Here is an 18,646-nt window from a genome sequence, read left to right as displayed (position 1 = left end):
CATCATATTCCTCATCCAGAACAACTTGTTTATGTATTGCTTCCAAGTCTTTTGGGTCAGTAACCTCATCTGATCCCATTGCAATTATGGAGTCTAAGGCATCACTCAAATCAATGACAAAGGCGCCATCCAAACCATCCGCTTGGTAGACATCCTACACTACCCCTTCCATATTCATAGCTTCACTATGGCTTTCATTCATAGGCACACATCCATGTGGAGCAACATGGTAGACAACGCACCATGAAGACAACTCTTTGTTCTTACACGGGTATGATAGATAGTACACCTGAGTAACCTGACTAGCCATCACAAATGGGTCAAAATTTGATAATCTTAATGTATGATTGATCTCTACCAAGCCTAGATCTTCAATACGCCTCAATCCATTGGGTGTTGGATCAAACCAGGAGCAATAAAACAACACCAACTCTAGTTTCATGCTGCCTTCCCACTCAATTTTAATTATATCTTCTATGATTCCATAATACTCTAGAGCATTGTCTGATTCATCAAAAGAAGTTACACAAACACCGCTATTAATAGTTGTTAGCCCTACTCTTCCACTCTCATATTTCTTTGAACGGAATCTATAGCCATTGACATCATAACATCCATAGGACCTAACTCAAGGGCAGTAACCATAGGACATTTGGAATAGAGCATTGTGAATGCTAGCTGTTTTCAAGCACTAAAAACACAAATTATGTGATAAGTTTTTATCATAATTCACAATGTTGGAACAGAACAAATGTTGAAGTGTATGAGAAAATTACTTGCTCTTTGAACCAATCAAAAAATTTGGACCAGATTGTATACCACGGCTATTTTCCAACCATTTAACCTTAAATCATGATGTTGCTAGTCTGTGGGAGCTATACGGCTCTTCCATTGTTCATTATCAAAGTGTCTACATGAACAAAATTCTTGTTATGCCTAGATAATAAAAAATCTAGAATAGAATAGTAATGACATTTTTGGTAGAACATACGTGAAGAAAGCATCCATCTCCGGCATGTTTGTCAATATGTATAGAAAAGCAACCTTGTACTCCTTGTTTGAGAGTTCACGAACACCTGTAGGGCTCATGCAACGACCTAGACATTTAAAAATGTCAAGGTCACATGTACCTTGAAATGAAGATGCACAATCATCATAGCGAGGCACCTTATTTCTAATAGATGGAGCATGGGGTCTAAAATATTGACTTAGTGTATTTGCAGCCTCTTCAACAAGAAATGCTTCATCAATGCCAGCCTCAACACGAGCCTTATTTCTTACTTTCTTCCTAAGTTTTTGGATACACCTATGAAGTGAGAGCAACATATTACAGATAGCTAACTTACGGCCAGTGACATAAATAAACTAGTTATTTGAATATTTCTAGATTTACCTCTCATATGGATAGCACCAATGTGCTAGGACAGGACCACCTAATCATGCTTCATAAGGCAGATGTATGATGAGATGTTGCATAACATTGAAGAAACCAGGAGGAAATATCTTCTCCATTTTGTAAAGAAGCACTACAACATTCTCCTCTATAGAGCAGATAACATCTTTTCTAATCTCTTTGGCACACAATTGCCGATAGAAGAAACTAAGCTCAGCCAAACAACGCCACACATTATCTGGCAAAAACCCACAAAACACTACAGGGAGCAACCTTTCCATAAAGATGTGATAATCATGACTTTTTAGTCCAAAATTTTTCTTTTGCAGCAGATTCACACCACGCTTCAGATTGGATGCATATGAGTCAAGGAACTACAATTCTTTGAACCATTGCAAGATGGTTGGCTTAACATCTTTGTGAATGCTGAATGGACCTCTAGGCCTATCCCATTGCCCATTGCTCTATTGCACCAAATGCATGGAAGGACGATTACATATAATAGCCAAATCTAGCCTAGCTTTCACATTATCTTTGCTCTTTTTGGCTATGTCAAAACATTTGTTCCATATGGCTTCACCCATATTCTTTTCATTATGCATTACATCAATATTGTGTGGAAGTAGCAACTTATGGAAATATGGAAGCTGCCTAAAACAAAGTACATGTGTCCAATTGTGCAATCTACCGTAGGTTTGTGTATCACTAGCAAACGGGTTCACATGGGCTTGCACTTCCTCCCCTATTAAGTATTTAGGTGCCTCATCAAACACCTTGGTGTTCTTGCAAAAAGCATTAAGTCATTTCTAAATGGATGATCTTCAGGCAAGAAATGCCTATGGGTATCAAACCAGCAAGCCTTATGCCCATTAGGGAGTAGGAATCCTCGACAACCACACCCATATGGGCATGACAACCTACCATGGGTGCTCCAGCCAGAAAAGTCCCCATAAGCCATAAAGTCATGTACTGACCAAAGGTAGATTCCTCTCATTGTAAACTCCTCCTTCAATGAAGCATCCCATTTTGTGACCCCTTCCATAGTTCTTGAAATTCGTCAACTAAGGGCTGCATTAAAATGTTCAATTTTCTACTAGGATGCTCTGAACCAGGAACAACAAGTGCGAGGAAAATATACTCAGACCTTAAGAGTGTGCCATGAGGTAGGTTCAGTGGGGTCACAAAGACTGGCCAACATGAGTAAGGTGCAGCATTCACATCAAATGGTTGGAAACCATCTGTTGCTACTGCAAGGCGCACATTTCTTTTTTCCTGTGCAAATTCTAGATAGTCCACATTAAATTGTTGCCAAGCCTCTTCGTCACAAGGGTGCACCATCTTACCACATGTTGTGGGACTATATGATCTCATTAACTTGGTTGTCTCCCCATGTAGATATAGCCTTTGCAGCCTATTTGTGATTGGAAGATAGCACAAAACTTTGCGTGCAACCTTTGTTCCCCCTTCCACATACCGATTAGCACCATAAAAATCATATTTATCTTTGTCCTTGTTATCTTTGAATAATAGCATGCAATTGTTATAGCAAACATCAATTTTGATATATTGCATACCAAGACCCTCTAATAATTTCCTAGATTGGTAGAAGTCATTAGGTAACTTGGAGTCAGGAGGAAGGAGTTCATGTACTATGTCGAGTATATCATCATATTCTATGACGGACATGTTGTACCATGACTTCACAGCAAACAAGCGAGCTACAGCAGACAAGCATGAGTGTGTGGTTCTATCATGCACCAACTCATCTACACTAGCAACCATCCTATAGAAAGCTTTGGCATATGCTAATGGTTTAGCATCCAGTATAGGTGGATGGTGCCCAGCAAGCTCAACCAATATTTGATCCATCTGATCAACTTCATTAGTGCCCTCTCTATTTCCCACACCATCATATCCATCATGTGAAATCAGCCCCTCACCATGCGCAGTCCAAGTTTCATAGTCTTCCTTAAAACCATGCCTACACAAATGCATCTCTATAGTGTATCTTACATGCCTAAAGTAGTTCCGACATCGTGCACAAGGACACTTAATAGTATCATTTTTAGCTACACTAGGAATTGAAAATGCACTATTCAAGAATTCATTGGTTCCATCAATCCATTCATTTGAGGGAGCTTTGCCACGTTGCCAACCATTATACATCCATGTTCGGTTTGACATATTAATTAGTTCTGTTTCAAATATTAATATATTAGATATCACAACAAAGAAAGCTCAATTATTTTTGGTACAAGGACGGACATTCCAAACTCAAACAAGTGGGCACACAAATAAAATGTAGAATAACAACATTGTCATACAACAAATAAAACTAGTGAAGAAAGAAGTGTACCTTGAGTCTCACAGGTACTCAACAACTCTTCACTGTCTACCTCCAACAGGAACCTTTAGTCCTTGCTTAGCCCAAAATCTTTATTGCAGTACATCAGGGACATGAGATTAGAATTTCTAGTAAAAAAATTTCATGCTATTAGTGAGGCCACTATGGCTGATATGCTGCCTATAGGTACTGAACAGGTACATGTCATGAAATTATCAATATTATATATTCTAGAGGGAAGAGGGAATACAACTGGTGTCGGAAGCAATATGCGCAGGTATCTTCAATGACTTGGGTAGTGGAAGCAACATGGATGTCTACGTGATAACCAAGGTACATGTTTTCTGTTTTTATTTTATAGTTCTAGGACCAAACCCTGGTCCAGATCCATTGCAAAGGAACCAAAGTAACAAGCATTTACAAAATTTTAGAGCAGAGCATCCTCATCATGTGAGGGACATAGGTTAATCTCACTCACAACACCAATAGAGAAGGCCCAAGCAAACTTTTCAAGCAAATGTAGAACAAGAACTGATACTACCAGATGCATTTTCTATTTCATTGACTGAAATTGCTTTCCTTGGCGGATTATGTCGTTGCTTTTGATTTGACTGCGCCTCGGTGGTGACTATTGCCATTACTAAAACCTAGAGGTACTTAGGATGTTTGCTTTGCCTAATAGTGAAGGAATAATATTTCATAGCTATATTTTACAGTTTCCTATAGTGTAGTGCATGTTCCTCTTTGTTAATCGTCAGTGACACCTCGACTTTCGCTGACATATTTAATATTCATACTTGAGCTATTTGACCATTTGGAATCTCTAATCATTCTAAATGATTTAGGGCACATTGTTTGCTTCTAAGTGGAAAAGAAGAGAATGAAATACTGAGGGAGGAAAACAATAGGCTTAGGTACCTAAATTTACTCTGCTTTCTGATAACTACTAGAGCAGCTTGTATGAAAGGATACCTGCACCCCTTGTGTGCCTTTTGGCCTCTTTCTCTAGAACACTTACAACCTATCTTGTAAGTGTCATCATTCTAGAAGAAAGTCCCTTGTGATGAAAGAATCTCTACAAACTTACTATCAGTTTGCAAAAAATCTACATCTTCCATGATGACCCATGGCAAGTTATCACGAACATAATGGGTCGCATCTTTTCCATTCTTTAAGGTAAATAGGATCAGTGAAGAGAGAAGTGTATCTTAACCGAAGCAGACTGCACTGGTGGCCAGATCTAGAGGATGGAAGAGCAGGGCAGGGGAGACCAACAGGGAGAGGAGGGTTGTCATGCTAAGATGAGTAGTGGAGGGGAAGGTCCCTAGGGACGTGCCCCAGAGCACCAGTGGCCAGCAGCTAGCACCCAGCGGCCAGCGGCTGGCACCCAGTGCCCAGCGCCTAGCGGCCGGTGGACCTAGGCCAGCGCATGGGAGGGGGCGCGGCCGCCGGTGGGCTAGGGAAGGGGAGGGTGCGGCGGCCGGTGGGCTAGGGAAGGCGAGGGCACGAAATCAGTGCTGGTGGGCGGCGGGGAGCTTAGGGAGGCGCGGATCTAGAGGCTGTCGACCTGGTTGCTGTGGACAACATGGGAGCGGAGCTGCTGTGGCGATGGGGCATGCTACGTGCGGAGCTGCGGCGGTGGCGCAGCGTTTGCGTGCATGCGTGACAAAACCGAGCATGTGCGAGGATGTTGGGGGGCAGCGGCAGTAGGTAAGGGACTTTTCTGGTTTTTTTATTTTTATTAATTAATGTATTTTCTTTTCATGAGAACGCCCAAACGCCAAAACGAAAAGCACGAACGCCAAAATGAAGGGTGCAAACGCTAAATCCTAGTGGTCATTTGAATTTTTCTATGCGTGTGTATGTTTTCTGTGCGTTTATAAAAGAACCGACACAATAATACTAATTTTTCTGTGCGTGTATATATTTTTTCTATGAGGATTTAAAGAACCAACATAATAATTTCAATTTTTCTGTGAGTGTTTATTTTTTCTGTGTGTTTACTCCCACGCATAGAAAAATCATATAATTATTCTGTGGGTTTTTGTATTTTTCTGTCGGGATATTTTGAAACCGACAGAAAATTTATTATTTTTCTATGCGTGCCGAAAAAAACGCACAGAAAAATTAGTCATCCACAGAGAAATTCAAGTTTCTAGTAGTGCATGGCACATTCTTGTCCTCTAGGTAACACTCCTAAGCCTATTTCAATTTATAATAATTCTATGCTTAGGAAGGATGGTAATGGCACCTCTATGGTTGCTATTGTAAAACATCTCGCTACTCATACTACGGCTATGCCTAAGTATGTTGCTCCTAACTTGAGATGACCCAAAATTATTTGGGTACTATCAAAAGATGGATGATTGATTGTAGGTACCATTGGCATTGAATGGATTTATGTCTTGTGAAAGTATTCAAACAAGTTAGTTTCAAGTTTGATTCACATTTGATGAAGTATAGCTCAAGTGATTGAAATCTGTCCTATATTGAAAATCTGAGTAAGCTATGATCTTAGCCATGTTTGAGTGATCAAAACTTATTGGATTGGCATAAAAATTGATATACATGCTCTAGACTTATGGTATAATATGTTGTACAAATTTCATGAGAATTCGATAAAATATGCTTTGGTTTTGGAGTGGATCTTGTTAGCTATAGTGCAGCAGTTTTCAGCATGTAACAATGGTGGAAGAATTGAAATCTGGTAGCAATCTATAAGTCAAATGAAGCTCAAATTTTTATAGCTGCTAGATAACTTAGTTATTCACATCTCCACCAAATTTCGTGCTATTTGGATTTGTACTTTGGGAGATATGCATTTTTCTTTGAAGAATACAAAATCTACCAGAAAATTGACAAATGTTGGATTGATCTAGAGTCACTTTGATTGAAAGGTCCTCAAATTGGAAACATGTTTATAAGTAATTGAGGCACCTAAGTTTGGTTTTGAGATAATCTAGAAGTATGACAAGCTATGAGTACAAGGGTATTTGATTGTGGAGTGTACTTTGCACACATTCGGTACTCAAATTGGAAGATAAAACCAAACTTAAGATGAAGATGAAGTTTAAGTTCAAGTGATAATTGAAGATCATTTGGTAGAAAGAAAAGAACTTAAATAAGTAGAAAGAAGAGGACTTAAAGAAGGAATCAAGGTTACTCATCAAGATTAAGTCCATCACTTGGATCAATCAATCAAGATATTTCAAGTGAGTGTCAAGAATGATTCTTAGAGAGAGGTCACTTCTCCTTAGTGTAGGGGCTTGCTGCCTATGTGTAGGTAAACCAAGTGTGGTACTTGGAAGGCTAACATGGAAGTGGTGATTTGAGGAACATTTGAGATGCTTAGTTGAAGCAATCAAAAGGGTTGATCAAGAAAAGCAAGCAACACCCAAAAGAGAGCAAATCATGATATTTCAAGTGGTACTCTCACATTGATGCTCTCATGCAAGCATTGATCAAAAGATGAAGCAAGCCAACCACAACATGAAAGTGCACTTGATCATAAGTGGTATTCATTTCATATGGGTGAAGAATGGAATTCAAAATGGTATCTATTGGTCTTCACCAAGCTTATAATTGGACTTCACATTGCTATTGGAGTAATGAATTGGAATCTATGTGACTATCCTCTACTCCAACATAGCAAAGGTATCATTGTAACGTGCATGATCATTTCATTCCTTACTAGTATGTGATTAGTGCGTATAGTATATGCTTCATAGGATCATATATAACAAATAAAATGTTTAAATTCATAGCCTACCACTAGTGCTTGAATGATTAGTTGATCTAGTGGTTAGTATATGAATTTGTTCATGAGCTAGTGAACCCAAGTACTTGATTTAATTTGGATTGCCAACAAGTGACAAGTACAACCTCGATAAGATAACCTCCAAATGAGTGTGAAGAAGCTTAGAGAGGGTTCTAACCGGGCTTGGGAGCTTAGGCAAATCAATTTAGTTCAAGTCAACTTAGAAGCTCATGATAAGTAACAAGAGTACAAGCACAAGACAACAATATAAATGGATATCTAGTTTGTTTCAAGTGGTATCTAGACTCAAGTATTTCATCAAGAATTCACAAGTGATGTCTAGATCAACTCACAAGTGATATCCTATAAGTAGTACTCATAAAGATAGCCAAGGTTCAAGAAATGATTTTTATTGATAAATTCAACAAGTGGTTTCATACTAGAAAATTCTTTCAAGTGGTATCACATCTACACAAGATATCAATCATGGAAGACGATGGTTTCACAAGTGATCCTTAACTTTAAGTGATCATCAAATGAAGAATGCATCCCTCACCTACAAGAGCTCAAGTTTAGCAAATGGATGGCCCATGATATGACATAGGGGGAGGTGTCACACCAATTGGTATCAAGATCAAAGATCCTATGTGTGGTATCTCAAGAAGCCCTACAAATGGTACCTACAAGTTACAAGTGGTATCTACAAGTGGTGTTATTTCAACAATCAAGAGATGTCCATCAAAACTGCAAGATTCAAGCCTCAACCATCTACCCCAAATGCAAACCTTTGCTTCAATGAGAAGCACACCTTTTATGAAAATTGATGACAAAGGGGGAGAGATAGTTGCAAAGGTATGAAAGCTTTGGAAGAGATTGAGACAAAGTAGTAGAGGTTGGACTTGGACATGGACAAAGAGGGAGCAACATTGAAGAAAAGAGATGGATCAAAATTCTTGGACAAGAGAAGCACACAAGTAGGGGGAGCAAGCTCATGAACTTTGATTGTTTGCATTTGATATGTGCATAGTCATGTGTTTGCTTGCATTGCATAAATTTCTTAAATTCAATATGCATGCTTGTGTGGTGTATGCTAGTTGTAGAATTTGATTGATGAAATGAAAACTAGCATGTATAGGATGATAGATAGACACTTGGTATGCTTTTCAAGTAATGCTCGTACCTTGCTTTTAATGTTGATCTCATGAGGTATCTAGTGCTTTGATTTCCAAGTGATATCTAGCTAACCATGGTGCTAAGGATGAACTTAAAGGTGCAACTCCGATTGGTATCACACTTCAAAAGTTTACTCTATACACCTTAGCATCATTTGGTAGTAATTACTCTCCCACAATTCTAATCTATGCATATGTGCGAGCTTCAAATCAAATACTCTAGCACATATGTAGGGGGAGCTAATACTACAATTTTGGGTTTGTGGTACTTGTCCAAAATCATTTACACATGGTAAAATTGCTTGAGCAAGCAACATGAATCCAAAAGAGCTTAATTTCCATATCTTTGTAGAGTTGTCATCAATTACCAAAAAGGGGGAGATTGAAAGGTCCTTGTGTGGTTTTGGTAATTGAGTGATGACCCTAGGTGGACTAATTGTGTTTATGTGAGATACACAGGTGATTAGTCCACATGTACATGTGTATGAGCAACATATGCCATGAAGGTTAAAATGGGTCAGAGATGTTGCAAAGCTCATCCATTTGATGATGAAGGAGCTCATGGCACATAAGACATGACATTGAGTTATGTCATCAAGGTGGAGAAGATCAAGACATGACTTGGTTTAATGGACCGGTTGCAAGTGTGAAGGGCAAGTCGGAGGCATTGGAGCGATGGACCACATGGCGGTGAAGCTTGAGCAAGACTTGGCGCCGATGAACAAAGGCAACGGTGAAAAGCAAGTGAAGTCAAGATCGAAGAACTAATACGGTCACGTGATGATATGAAGTGGATCATATCATTTGGTGATTGGTTGGTGCATGTGTTGCATCAACAATGGAGGAGATGAAATAGAATGCGCAAGGCAAAGGTATAACTTTAGGCATTTCATTTCATTGGTCATAGGTGTGTAGAGAAGTTGATGACTAGGTTTAGGATAGATGACCATACTATCAAGAGGGGCAAACTTGTTTGCATATCGGTCATCTAGTGTCACTCGAGTAATCTAACTTTGCATCATCGCTAGGATTGAGTGGCATGGCAAGTTGAGTGGCTAATCCTTTTGAAAATGATTATGAAAATGCTAACACACATACACATGGTAGTATACACTTGGTGGTCTTGGCACATTTGCAAAGGTGAAGAAGTTGGTGAAGAAAAGGAGTTGATTGCACTGGTCACGGGGTGATTGGACGCGTCCGGTGTCTTTACTGGACGTGTCCGGTAATCTGGCCAGGTGTGGGCAGAGTTGCTGAGGTGACCGGACTTTGGCTCATAGCAGTAACCAGATGCTGAGCAATCACTGTGTAGCGTCCAGTCGTGGTGATGTGGAGCACTGGTGTTGGTCTAGAGTGGACCGAATGCAGGGGCGCGTCCGGTCGTCCACACTAGACATGTCCAGTCAGAGTTGAGCAGCTCTGGGAGCTCTCTAGACTTGACCGAACGCTGCCCATCCTATGTCTGGTTGGTCACACCAGTCACGTCCGGTCGAGGTTGAGCAGCTTTGGGAGCTCTCTGGACTCGACCGGATGCTGGCCCTCCTACGTCCGGTCGGCACACCGGACATGTCCGATTCAACATGTCTGAGAGAGTCATTGGCAGCAATGGCTAGTTTGAATGGGACATGTGGCGGTCAGGCAGCGATCGGACGCAGGCGACTAGACGCATCCGGTGCACACGACCTGTGCGTCTGGTCGTCCCAAAAAATGCCTAGTTGAAAGGTCCTAATGGCTAGAGGGGGGTGAATAGCCTAATAAAAATTTCTACAACAACACTTAACAAAATGGTTAGACAATTATGAGGTAAAGCAAGTGTTGCGCTAGCCTACTCAAAATGCAAGCCACCTACCACAATTCTAGTTTAGATAGTGTCTATTCACACAATAGCTATGACACTACCCTATGTTAGTGTGCTCTCAAGGGCTAACTAAAGAGCCACACCAACCAAGCAAGTAAGCTCTCACAACTAGCTACACTAAAGAGCTTGTCAACTAGTTTGCAATAAAGTAAAGAGAGTGATCAAGAAGGTTATACCAACGTGTAGATGAAGAAACCAATCAATCACAAGGATGAATAACAATGAAGACCAATCACCTCGAAATCAATGATGAACACAATGATTTTTACCGAGGTTCACTTGCTTGCTGGCAAGCTACTCCTCGTTGTGGCAATTCACTCACTTGGAGGTTCACACGGTAAAACCTTAGTAGGGTGCTGCACAACCAACACAAGATGAGGATCACACAAGCCACGAGAAATCCACTAGAGTACCTTTTGGCTCTCCGCCGGGGAAAGGTCAAGAACCCCTCATAATCACCATGATCAGCACCGGAGACAATCACCACCCTCCACTCGACGATCCTCGCTGCTCCAAGCCATTTAGGTGGTGGCAACCACCAAGAGTAACAAGCGAATCCCACAGCGAAACACGAACACTAAGTGCCTCTAGATGCAAACACTTAAGCAATGCACTTGGATTCACTCCCAATCTCACAAAGATGATGAATCAATGATGGAGATGAGTGGGAGGACTTTGGCTAAGCTCATAAGGTTGCTATGTCAATGAAAATGGCCAAAGGTTATGAGCTACAGCCGGCCATGGGGCTTAAATAGAAGCCTCCATGAAATAGAGCCGTTATACCCCTTCACTGGGCATAACGTGGGCTGACTGGACGCTCCGGACAGTTGACCGGATGCTAAGCCCCCAGCGTCCGATCGCTCGCAGTAAGCCATGTGTCCCGACTTCAACGGTCATCAGCCTTGATCGGACACTGTGCCTAAGTTGACCGGACGCTGAACACCCAGCGTCCGGTCGTTTATATTAAGGTTCCAAAACCGACTTTTGCCGACCGGACACGTCCGATCATGCTTGACTGGACCTTGCCAGTGTCTGATCATACTATGACTTCTTACTGTGCTGACCGACAACACAACCGGACGCAGCCCTTCAGCGTTCGGTCGCTGAGCGACCTAGCGTCCGGTCAGATGACCGACACCAGCATCTTTGCAACTAACTCTATTTCACCTCTAACTTCTTCACCCTTGCTCAAATATGCCAACCACCAAGTGTATCACCTTGTGCACATGTGTTAGCATATTTTCACAAACAATTTCAAGGGTGTTAGTTCTCCACTAGATCCTAAATGCATATGCAATGAGTCAGAGCATCTAGTGGCACTTTTATAACCACATTCCGATACGAGTTTCACCCCTCTTAATAGTACGGCTATCAAACCTAAATGTGATCACACTCTCTAAGTGTCTTGATCACTAAAACAAAATAGCTCCTATGGTTTATACCTTTGCCTTGAGCTTTTTGTTTTTCTCTTTTCTTCTTTCCAAGTCCAAGCACTTGATCATCACCATGGCATCATCTTCATCATGCTATGATCTTTGTTTGCTTCACAACTTGGAGTGTGCTACCTATCTCATGATCACTTGATAAACTAGGTTAGCACTTAGGGTTTCATCAATTCACCAAAACCAAACTAGAGCTTTCAATCTCTCCCTTTTTGGTAATTGATAATAACACTTATACAAAGATACGAATTAAAATTCAATTGAATCCATGTTGCTTGTCCAAGCATATTTACCATGTGTAAAAGGATATGGACAAGTTTCATGAACTCCATATGGTAGCAATTGCTCCCCCTACATATGTGCTAAGAGTTTGGATTATAGCTTGCACATAAGATAGGAAATATAGGAGTCAATGTCTACCAAATAATGCTAAGGTATAAAAGATGGACCTTTGAAGCGTGATACCAATTGGAGTGCACCATTATACCTTCCTTAGCACCATGATTAGCTTGATACCATTTGAAAATATACCACATGGAAATATTTGGAATAGATACCACTTGATAATACTAGAGAATGAAATCACTAGATAATCTATTCATGCTAGTTTTTCATATTATCATTCAAACTTACAACTAGCATACATCACACAAGCATAGATGTTTAAATTTAATACTTGTGCCATGCAAGCAAACATATGAAATGCACATTCAAATGCATCATCCAAGTTCATGAGCTTGCTCCCCCTACTTGTGTGCTCAAAATTTTAATTGATCCCTTTCCTTTTTCATTTCTCTCCCCCTATGTCATATATCAAGTATATCTTTATGTTTCTCTCCATTTATGATATTTCTCCCCCTTTTTCACTATTTTTACTACTATCTTTGTTTCTCTCCCCCTTTGTCATCAATGACCACAAAGGTTCAAAATATAGATAGTATTACTTGTAGGGTCGATATTATCAATGTCAATCAATGGGGTGAGGATCAAAATTCCAAATTTGGTTCAAACTAGAATATATGCCAAAGATATTTAACTCGGTTTGATCCAAGGACAAGCTTCTTCACACCTCCAAATAAGGGTTATTTTGTACCATGTTGAGTTAAACACTTATAGCTCATGTTCTAGATTAAACACTAGGTTTACAAGCTCACAAACATGTCATATGTTACCACTAGATCAAGTCAAACATAGAAGCAATAGTGGTACCATATAATCATCAAATTCATTTGATTTTCATGAATGAGCCTAATAAAATGGAGAGATGACTAGATGCACTAAACATGTCCTTAGCTAGAATGTATGCCATGCCAATCAACTTTTACCTTAGATTGCTCGAAGGAGAGGCATGTCATATAAGTGGGGAGTGCATCAACATATATTTGAGAAATCCAATATGTTCAACTCATTCCTTAGCTTGCAAAACCTTTTCTCATCCAATGGCTTGGTGAATATATCGGCAAGTTGATCTTCGGTGCCTACACTCTCAATGCAAATGTCCCCTTTTTGTTGGTGATCTCTTATGAAATGGTGGCAGACATCAATGTGCTTTGTTCTTGCATGTTGAACCGGATTGTTGGTCAACTTGATTGCACTCTCATTGTCACATAGCAATGGCACTTTCTTGAACTTGATTCCAAAGTCACTCAAAGTGGCCTTCATCCAAAGTATTTGTGCACAACAACTACCAACGGATATGTATTCGGCTTCGGCGGTTGATAATGCAACACTATTTTGCTTCTTTGATGACCATGAAACAAGTGATCTTCCCAACAATTGACATGTGCCCGAGGTGCTCTTCCTTTCAACCTTGCATCCCGCATAATCCGAGTTGGAGTAACCAACTAGCTCAAACTTTGCTCCTTTGGGATACCACAAACTAATATTTGATGTATGCTTCAAGTACCTCAATATTCTCTTTGTAGCCTTCAAATGACTTTCTCTTGGTGAGGCTTGAAATCTTGCACACATGCATACACTAAACATGACATCCGGCCTTAATACGGTCACATAGAGTAAGCTTCCAATCATAGACCAATACAACTTTTAATCCACCATATTTCCACTTGCATCACTATCCATGTTGCCATTGGTTCCCATTGGTGTGCTAATAACTTTGCTATCACTCATGCCAAACTTTTTGATCATATCCTTGATGTACTTGCCTTGACTCACAAATGTACCATTCTTCAATTGCTTGATTTGAAGACCAAGGAAGTAACTCAACTCTCCAATCATGGACATCTCAAACTCATTAGCCATCATCTTTCCAAACTCATCACAAAAATCTTGATTGGTTGATCCAAATATGATATCATCAACATAGATTTGCAAAACAAATAGATCTTTTCCAATCTTCTTGATGAAAAGAGTGGTGTCAACCTTGCCCATTGTGAACCCTTTAGAGAGTAGGAAATCCCTTAATCTCTCATACCATGCTCTAGGTGCTTGCTTCAAGCCATACAATGTTTTCTTTAACTTGTACACATGGTTGGGCTTCTTATCATCTTCAAAACCGGGAGGTTGCTCAACATATACTTCTTCATTGATGTAGCCATTGAGAAAGGCACTCTTAACATCCATTTGATAGAGCTTGATATTGTGGGCACAAGCATAGGCTAGCAAGATTCTAATTGCTTCCAATCTAGTAACCGGGGCATATGTTTCTCCAAAGTCAAGACCTTCAACTTGTGTATAGCCTTGTGCTACTAATCTTGCTTTGTTCCTTACTACTATCCCATCTTGATCTTGCTTGTTTCTAAAGACCCATTTAGTTCCAATCACATTGTGTCCCTTTGGTCTCTCTACTAATTCCTATACTTGATTTCTTGTGAAGTTATTCAATTCTTCATGCATAGCATTCACCCAATCAACATCCTTCAAAGCTTTATCTATCTTATTTAGTTCAATGGATGACACAAATGAGAAATGCTCACAAAATGATGCCAATCTTGATCTTGTTTGTACACCTCTAGAAATATCACTAATGATAGTGTCCAATGGATGATCCCTTGCAATATTGGTTAGTTGAAGGATTAGAACTTGATTGCTTGCACTTGCTTGATCATTGGGTTGAGATGATGTACTAGACACTTGATCTTGTTCATTGTCATGAGAGCCACTTGCACTAACTTAATTTGTATCATCTTGCACATTTTAGTTAGAGAGCACTTGCACTTGATCATCTTCATCATCATTCACTTGCCTAGGCCTTAATTCACCAATATCCATGTTCTTCATGGTATTTGAAAGTTGAATGCCTCTAACATCTTCTAAGTTCTCATTCTCTACTTGTGAACCCTTGGTTTCATCAAATTCAACATCATGAACTTCCTCAGGAGTACCACTATCCAATTTCCAAACTCTATATACTTTGCTTGTAGTGGAGTAACCAAGTAGGAATCCTTCATCACATTTCTTATCAAATTTGCCCAATCTAGTGCCTTTCTTCAAGATATAGCATTTGCAACCAAAGACCCAAAAATATGCAATGTTGGGTTTTCTACCATTCAAGAGCTCATATGGTGTCTTCTCTTTCAATGGGTGACAATAGAGGCGGTTGCTACAATAGCAAGCCATGTTGATAGCTTTGGCCCAAAAAGATTGACTCACATTGTACTCACTAAGCATAGACCTTGTCATATCAATAAGTGTTCTATTCTTTCTCTCAACAAGGCCATTTGATTGAGGTGTGTACTTGGCCGAGAATTGATGTCTAATTCCAAATTCATTACACAACTCATCAATTCTAGTATTCTTGAACTCACTACCATTGTCACTTCTAACTCTCTTGATGGTTGTTTCAAACTCATTGTGAATGCCTTTGACAAATGATTTGAATGTTGCAAATACATCACCTTTGTCCACTAGAAAGAATACCCATGTGTATCTTGTATAGTCATCCACTATTACAAAGCCATATTTGTTTCCATCAATACTAGTATATTGTGTTGGCCCAAACAAATCCATGTGTAATAACTCAAATGCTTTGCTAGTGCTCATCATACTTTTCTTAGGATGGGTGTTTCCAACTTGTTTGCCGGCTTGACAAGAACTACAAAGCTTATCCTTTTCAAACACAACATCTTTCAAGCCTCTAACCAAGTTATGCTTAACCAATCTATTCAATTGTTTCATTCCAACATGACCAAGCCTTCTATGTCATAACCAACCCATGCTAGACTTAGCGAACAAGCATGTAGATAATTTAGCTTCACTAGCATTGAAATCAACCAAGTATAGATTCTCATATCTAAAACCTTTGAAGATCAAATTAGAGCCATCTACACTTATGATCTCTATATCATCTACTCCAAATATGCATTTGAATCTAAGATCACACAATTGAGCCACGAATACCAAATTGAAGTTCAAGCTCTCTACTAGCAATACATTGGATATGCTCATGTCATTGGATATTGCAATCTTACCAAGCCCTTTGACCTTTCCTTTGCCATTGTCACCAAATGTGATACTATCATAACCATCATTGCCATTGGTGTTGATTGAGTTGAACATTCTTGCATCACCGGTCATATGTTAAGTGCACCCACTATCAAGAACCCAATGCCTTTCTCTGGCTTTGTAATTGACCTACAAAAGAAGATTAATTCTTTTTAGGTACCCAAACTTGCTAAGTTTCTTGAAGGTTAGTCACTAAGCTCTTTGGTACCCAAATAGCTTTCTTCTTTGAGCCCATCCATGGTTTACCAATGAACTTAGCCTTTACACCATTTATACCCTTAGTAAGCACATAGAAAGAATCAAGCTTAATGGAGGATATATTAGCATTTTTGCTCTTATTTTTGCACTCTTGTTCTTTATGACCAACTTGCTTGCAACTAGTGCAAAACCGACCATTGTTCTTCACAAAACTAGTCTTGTGAGGAGCAAAGGCCGCCTTACCTTTCTTGAGGTATAGCCTAATCCCTCTTTATAGAGAGAAGTTCTTTGGCTACCCAAGCACATAAGCAAGCGGTCCTCACCACCATAGGCCTTAGCCAAAGTGTGAGTGAGCTTGTTGACCTCCTTTTTGAGATTCTCATTCTCAACCATTAGTGAGGCATCACAAGTGAAACCATCATTACTAGATGAGGTAGAAGTAGAAGTACTATAAGAAGGGTTAGTGAGAGGAACAATGATAGGCATAGATAATGATTCATCAATTATATCACAAGTTAAACCTACATTGCAAGTTTCAACATGCTTCTTTTTATTTTGCCCATCAAGCAAAGATGAATGAGCCTTTTCAAGCTTTTTGTGAGCTTTGCCAAGCTTCTCATTGGCTTCCTCTAGCCTCTCATGAGATGCATTGAGCTCATCAAAGGCTTGCTTAAGGGCTTTTAGTTCCTTACGCAAGCTTTTGCATTCCCATTCTCTTGATATCAAAGTGTTCTCTAGCATCTTCTAGCATGTCAAATAATTCATCCTTGGTAGGTTCATCATCATCACTATCACTATCATTTTCATTTTTATTTTCATTATCATCATCATGTTCTTCATCACTTTCATCATCACAAGTTTGTACCTTAGTGGCCTTAGCCATGAAGCATGATGAAGATTCGAAGAGAGAAGGCTTCTCATTGATTGCAATGCTTGCAAATGCCTTCTTCTTGGTGGTCTTGTTATCATCACTATCATCATCATCACTTGAGGAAGCATCACTATCCCAAGTGACCACATATGAACCACCCTTCTTCTTCTTGAATGCCATCTTGTCCTTCTTCTTTTTCTTTTCCTTCTTGTCCTTCTTGTTCTTCTTGTTGTCATCATCATTGTCGCTATTATATGGGCATTGAGCAACAAGATGATCTTTGCTTCCACACTTGAAGCACCTTCTTGACTCTTCTTAGTTCTTGGATGAAGACTTCTTTCTTCTAGCATGATAGCCCTTCTTCACCATAAACTTGCCAAATCTCTTCACAAAGAGGGCCATCTTCTCATCATTATCATCATCCCAAGATTCATCTTCTTCACTTGATGTTTCTTGCTTAGCTTTTCCCTTAGATGATGTGGCCTTGAATGCCACACTCTTCTTCTTCTCATCCTTCGTCTCATCTTTCTTCTCCTTCTTTTCTTCCTTCTCATCTTCATCTCTATATGTATCATCGGTCATAATGTCTCCCAACACTTGGTTTGGTGTCATAGTGTCCAAACCACTCCTTACTAGAATAGTGACCAATGTACCAAATCTTGAAGGTAAGCATCTCAAGAACTTATGGGAGAAGTCCTTGTCCTTCACCTCTTCTCCAAGTGCTTTGAGATCATTGATAAGCACTTGAAGCCTATGAAACATCTCCGGCACACTCTCATCCTCCTTCATTTTGAAGCTTGCAAACTTCTCCTTGAGAATGTAAGCCTTTGCACCCTTCACGGCTTGAGTGCCCTCAAATGATTCTTCTAACTTCTTCCAAGCCTCATGAGCCATCTCAATATTCTTGATTTGCTCAAATGTTCTCTCATCAATTGCATCATGAATAGCACTTAGAGCAATGTCATTGTTTTGGAGAAGCACTTCTTCGGCCACGGTGGGATTTTCTAGATCACCAATCTCAATTTTGGTTTCTACCACCTTTCACACCTTTCTATTGATTGACTTGATGTGTGTGGTCATCTTTGACTTCCAATAAGGATAATTTGTGCCATCAAATTGGGGTGGCTTCTTAGTGTTGTTGATTTGA

Source organism: Miscanthus floridulus, chromosome 14, assembly GCF_019320115.1.
Source record: "Miscanthus floridulus cultivar M001 chromosome 14, ASM1932011v1, whole genome shotgun sequence".
NCBI lineage: Eukaryota > Viridiplantae > Streptophyta > Magnoliopsida > Poales > Poaceae > Miscanthus > Miscanthus floridulus.
Note: the sequence above shows the minus strand (reverse complement) of the source record.